The following is a 6,000-nucleotide window of genomic DNA, read 5'->3' as shown; positions in this document are numbered from 1 at the left end:
TAGGCTCGGACACATGAGTGAAAAGGGGATGAAGATTCTTCACTCAAGGAATTTGTTGCCGGGTTTGAAGAATGTTGATTTGGACTTCTGTGAGAACTGCATTTATGGAAAACAGAAGAGAGTCAGATTTCTCAGAGTTGGGAAAGAAAAGAAGAACGAAAAATTAGAGCTTGTGCATACAGACGTATGGGGACCTGCTCAGGTATCATCTCTCGGTGGCTCTTGTTATTATGTTACTTTTATTGATGATGCAACTAGAAAAACTTGGATTTATTAAGAATAGATCTGATGTATTTGATACTTTCAAGAAATGGAAAGCTTTGGTTGAGATTGAGACAGGAAAGAAATTGAAGTGTCTTAGATCAAACAATGGAGGTGAATATTGTAGCAAAGAGTTTGATAGGTACTGTTCAGAGCATGGAATTCGCAGAGAGAAGACAGTTCCAAGAACACCACAAGAAAATGGTGTGTCAGAAAGGATGCACAGAACAATCATGGAGCGTGCAAGGTGCATGAGATTGCATGCAGGATTGCCTTTACAGTTTTGGGCAGATGCTGTAGATACTGTTGTTTATCTAATAAACAGAGGGCCTTCAAGTTCCTTGGATGGTGGTGTTCCAGAGGAAGCATGGACAGGTAAAAAGGTAAACTACTCTATTTTAAAGCCTTTTGGTTGTGAGGCCTTTTTCCATATTGATAAAGAAAATAGAACAAAGCTTGAGGCAAAGTCAAAGAAATGAACCTTTATTGGATATGGTGTTAATGATTTTGGTTATCGCTTATATGATTACGAAAATCACAAAATAATTAGGAGCAAAGATGTAATATTCAATGAAAAGGTCTTGTATAAGAATCAGTTGCAGGAAAAGAAACAGGAAAAAGAAAACAAGGAATAAACAGTTCTTGATGAAATCACTGAAAAAGTAAAGGTGCCTGAAAATAATAATAATCAACAACCACAACAACAACAACCACCACAACAACAACAGGCACCCCAAACACCTGAAAGTGGTGTTAGAAGATCTACCAGGATAAGTAGACCCCTTGAACGATAATCTCCTTCATTATATTATTTATTGTTGACTGATTCCGGTGAACCCGAATGTTATGAAGAAGCAATGCAGGTTGAAAGCAGGAAGAAGTGGGAGGTAGCCATGGAAGAAGAGATGGACTCCTTAATGCATAACCAGACTTGGGATTTAGTCAGGTTGCCTGTAGGAAAAACAACATTGAATAATAAATGGGTTTACAGGCTGAAGGAAGAAGATGGAGGAAAACAGAGGTATAAAGCTAGACTTGTGGTGAAGGGGTTTGCACAGAAGAAAGGTATTGATTTTGATGAAATATTTTCTCTTGTTGTTAAAATGACTTCAATCAGAACTATTTTAAGTCTTGTAGCAGCTGAAGATTTGCATCTTGAGCAGCTAGATGTAAATACAACCTTTCTCCATGGGGATTTGGAGGAAGAGATATATATGCAACAGCCACAAGGATATGAGGTGAAAGGGAAGGAGAAACTAGTGTGCAGGTTGAAGAAGAGCTTGTATGGATTAAAACAGGCTCCAAGGCAGTGGTATCTAAAATTTGACAAGTTTATGTTTGAACAAGGTTATACTAGATGTCACTCTGATCATTGTGTTTATTTGAAAAAGCAAAATGATGGCAGCTATATTATATTGTTATTGTATGTAGATGACATGCTTGTTGCAAGATCTAACATGTAGGAAATAAATGTGCTCAAAAGAAAATTGGAAAATTCATTTGCAATGAAGGATTTGGGAGCTGCAAAACAAATCCTTGGTATGGGAATAACTAGAGACAGAAAAAATCGTAAATTAACATTGTCTCAGAATGAGTACATACAAAAGGTGTTGAAACTTAGCAAGGAAATGTGCCCAGAGACCCAAGAATACATGGATTATATGTCTAAAGTTCCATATGCATCAGCAGTTGGAAGCTTAATGTATGCAATGGTCTGCACAAGGCCTGATATTGCACATGCAGTGGGAGTTATAAGCAAGTACATGAACAATCCAGGAAAGGAACATTGGATGGCAGTGAAATGGATTCTTAGATATTTGAAAGGTACAACAAATCAAGCATTATGCTTTGGTGGTTCAAACATCTGCCTACAAGGATATGTTGATGCAGATATGGCAGGTGACAGAGATAACAGGAGGAGCACTACAGGATATGTATTTACTATTGGAGGCACAACTGTCAATTGGGTTTCAAAAATCCAAAGTGTTGTTGCACTTTCAACAACAGAAGCAGAGTATGTTGCTGCTACAGAGGCTAGTAAAGAAATGATTTGGTTACAAAGGTTTATGGGTGAATTGGGTAAGGAGCATGATATGGGCACGTTATACAGTGATAGCCAAAGTGCCATTCATCTTGCAAAGAACTCAACATTTCATTCCAGGACTAAACACATATAGATCAAGTACCATTTCATACGATCAGTGTTGGAAGATGGAGAGTTGAAGCTGGAAAAGATACACACTAGCCAGAATCCTGCAGATATGCTAACAAAAGTTGTAACCAGGGAGAAACTGAGAATATGCTCAGTTTCAGTTGGTCTTCAAGGATGACGATGAAGATGAGAAACAGCCAGGTCCAAAGAGGAGTCATTGTCCAGCAAATGGAGTAGCGGTGGAGTTAATACAATTAGTCTCCAAGTGGGAGATTGTTGGGTGTGGAGCCTGATTATCTTCTATATTCAAAGGTATCGCCACATAGGACCCCAGTTCGAAATGGGGGTGGCAACGCCGCCCGTAAAATATTCAATGCAGGGGGGTCTGGTGGGGGCGGCTGCAACCTTTGGGAGCCCCCCCTAGCGGGGGGTTTCGGGGGCAGCGCCCCCGAAGCTAAAAACAGCTGTAAAATTTCCTTGTAAAAGTATAGTAATTTCTAGTCAATCTGGGCCGCTCATTAGGTGGATGATCTGACGGTAGAACTTATGTTTAGTTTAGGGTTTTTTGCCCTAGAAGGCAACCCCTCTCTTTGTATGAGGGTATTGTATTTGAGGCTCTGTGAGCGAGAAACAAAGAGGTGAGACTGTGAGAGAAAACAGAGGATATTACAACGGATTTGCTGTAGGTTGTGTCTCTTCATTTTGCTGGATAATAGAAAGGAAGGACTGGCTGTTCGGGGTGGACGTAGCCCAAACTGGGTGAACCACGTATATCTATGTCTCTCTTGATATTTCTGTAATATTTTATATGTTCCATTGCTCCGTAATATATAATTTTCTAACATGGAACACATGGCATTTTTGAGAGTTGTAAAGGCCTGTTGTGCTTCCTCATTCCAGAAGAATGAATTTTTCTTCAGGAGTTGAGTGAGGGGCTTTGCTATGCGACCATAGTTGCGGACAAATTTGTGATAATAGCCTGTGAGACCCAAGAATCCTCTCAGGCTTTTCAAGGTCCGAGGTTGAGGCCACTCTTGCATTTCCTGGATCTTTTTTGGGTCCACCTTGACACCTTCACGCCCCACAATGTGGCCTAAGTACTCAACTTCTTCCATGCCAAACGCACACTTGGACATTTTAACAAATAATTTATGCTTGCGGAGCAGTTGCAGGAGTAGATCTACATGTTGAAGATGTGCGGCCCAAGTGCAACTATAGATGAGGATGTCATTGAAGAAGACAAGGACAAATTTCCTGAGATATGGTTTGAGAAGGTGGTTCATAAGGCTCTGAAAAGTAGATGAGGCATTACAAAGACCGAATGGCATGACTAGGAACTCATAATGGCCTTCATGAGTGTAGAAAGTAGTCTTTGGAATGTCGACTTCCTTCATGCGAATTTGGTGGTAGCTTGAGCGCAGATCCAGCTTAGTGAAGAATTGAGCCCCATTGAGTTCGTCCAGCAAATCATCAACCACTGGGATGGGAAATTTATCTTTGATTGTCAACTTATTGAAAGCCCTGAAGTCTGGACACATCCGCCATTCCCCATCTTTCTTGAGCACCATGACCACCGGTGATGAATAAGAACTAATGCTGGGACGAATGCCACCTGCTTCCAAAAGTTCCTTGATTATTTTTTCTATTTCATTCTTTTGGGTGAACGAATATCTATATGGGCACACATTTGGGGGTTGGGCCCCTGGAACGAAGGTGATGCTATGATCATGTTCCCCTCTCGAGGGTGGAAGCTCATGAGGCTTGTCAAAGACCGACAGATGGTTATTTAAAATATGTTGCATCTCCAGATGAATTGGCAGAGACTTGGTTGCGACTGCCTGGATGGCATTAAATTGAGCTATAACTCCATGATGGCCCTTTTTTAGCAATTTTTCCATCCTATGCAAGCTGATGATAGAGGGAGCTCCTGCCTAGAGTCCCCGGAGGGTATGTGTGGAGTTGTTCTGCTTAAAACTCATATATAACTCCTGGAAATCCATTGTGATAGGCCCCAGAGTGCAGAGCCAGTCAGCGCCGAGGACAATGTCGCATCCTCCCATGTGTATGGCAAACATGTGGGTCTTCAACTGATAATCCCCCATTTGAAGTTTGACATTTTCACAGCGGCCTTCACATTTCATTGTGCCCCCATCCGCGATTTGAACTTGGAAGTTAGAAACTGCTCGTACAAAACAATGCACTGCTTCCGCGACTTTTTGATGGATGAAATTATGTGTACTTCCACTATCAATCAAGACTACTACTGGGCGATGTTTAATAAAACCTCTGATTTTGAGAGTTTGAGGTGAAGAAATCCCTGCCAAAGCATGCAGCGAAATAACTGGTTCATCAGGTACATTGTCCTGTTGGTTGTCCTCTTCTACCTCCTCATGTTTCTCCAGTGGTGGATCTTCCTCCGATGAGCTATAGTTAGTGGCATCAATTTGAAAAAATTTGGGCTTCTTGCATTTATGATCTGGGGAGTATTTTTCATCACAGTACTAACATAATCCTTGCTTTCTTCTTTCGGCCATTTCTGCAGGTGACACCTTTTGGACCTTAAGTGTTTGAGTGGTGCTGTGAGCCTGTGGGGAGCGACCCTTAGCGGGGAAATTTGGGCGACTGTACTGGGCTGCTAATGCACGTTCCACGTTACAAGCTACCTTGCAAGCCTCTGTCCACGTGGGAGGGTGGTGCAGTTGGAATTGCGCTTTTATGGCTTCTTTAAGACCGCTGATAAAACATTCCGTGTAGAACGCATTTGAGAGATCCCAGGTGCGGAAGGCTAAGGCTTCGAAGGTTGTAATATATTCGTCCGTTGTGCCAGTTTGTCGGAGCTTAGTAAGACGACCCAAAAAAGAAGATTCTTGGTCAAAGCTGTCTTGAAGAGTTTTTTGAAGGTGGTCCAAGTTTGAAAAGGTCCACTGCAACGTTGATGCCATTCCCACCATTGCCACCTTTCATTGTCCAAGTACATGCTCACCACCATAAGCTGAGTATCATCATCTAAGATGTTATTCACATTGAAATACTACTCCATTTGTGCTATCCATGTTGTCGGCTGAGACCCATCAAATTTATGCATATCCAACTTGGGACGTCGCTGACGAGATTGTTGGTGGGTGCCCCAGACGTGAGGAGAGTGGCTAGACTCACCCTCACTGTGTCCCTTGCCATTATACGCCTCCTCGTGGGCTTCCTCCTTGCCCTTCAAGATTAGTTTCGATAGGCTTTCAATTTGATTTTGGATGGATTGCAAAGTTGTTTCAAGGTTGTCCATCCTCTCATTGGCCATAGCTTGAGCTCTAGTTTCTACCATGCACCAATCAGATTTGGGACCGCCCAAAAAGAATTCAGTAAGAATTGAATGGTACCACCTTGCTTAGCTCGTTGTCCTGATTCTGATGGGCTAGATCACCAATAAGCGCCCCGGGAGATCTTAGAATCTTTTTTTAAAACAATCTAACACAGTTTTAAGGAGTTAACCAGCTAAACAAAACATAGATGACTCAAAGCGCTCAACAGGAGGCTTACAATAACCCATCTAAAAAATCATGAAAATCGACGGTCATAGACTATTAGAAAGA

This window comes from Pinus tabuliformis, chromosome J, assembly GCF_031772625.1.
Source record: "Pinus tabuliformis cultivar Carrire ecotype Pingquan chromosome J, CPIR1, whole genome shotgun sequence".
Lineage (NCBI taxonomy): Eukaryota > Viridiplantae > Streptophyta > Pinopsida > Pinales > Pinaceae > Pinus > Pinus tabuliformis.
The sequence above is the reverse complement of the archived record's forward strand: the minus strand, read 5'-3'. Positions refer to the sequence as shown.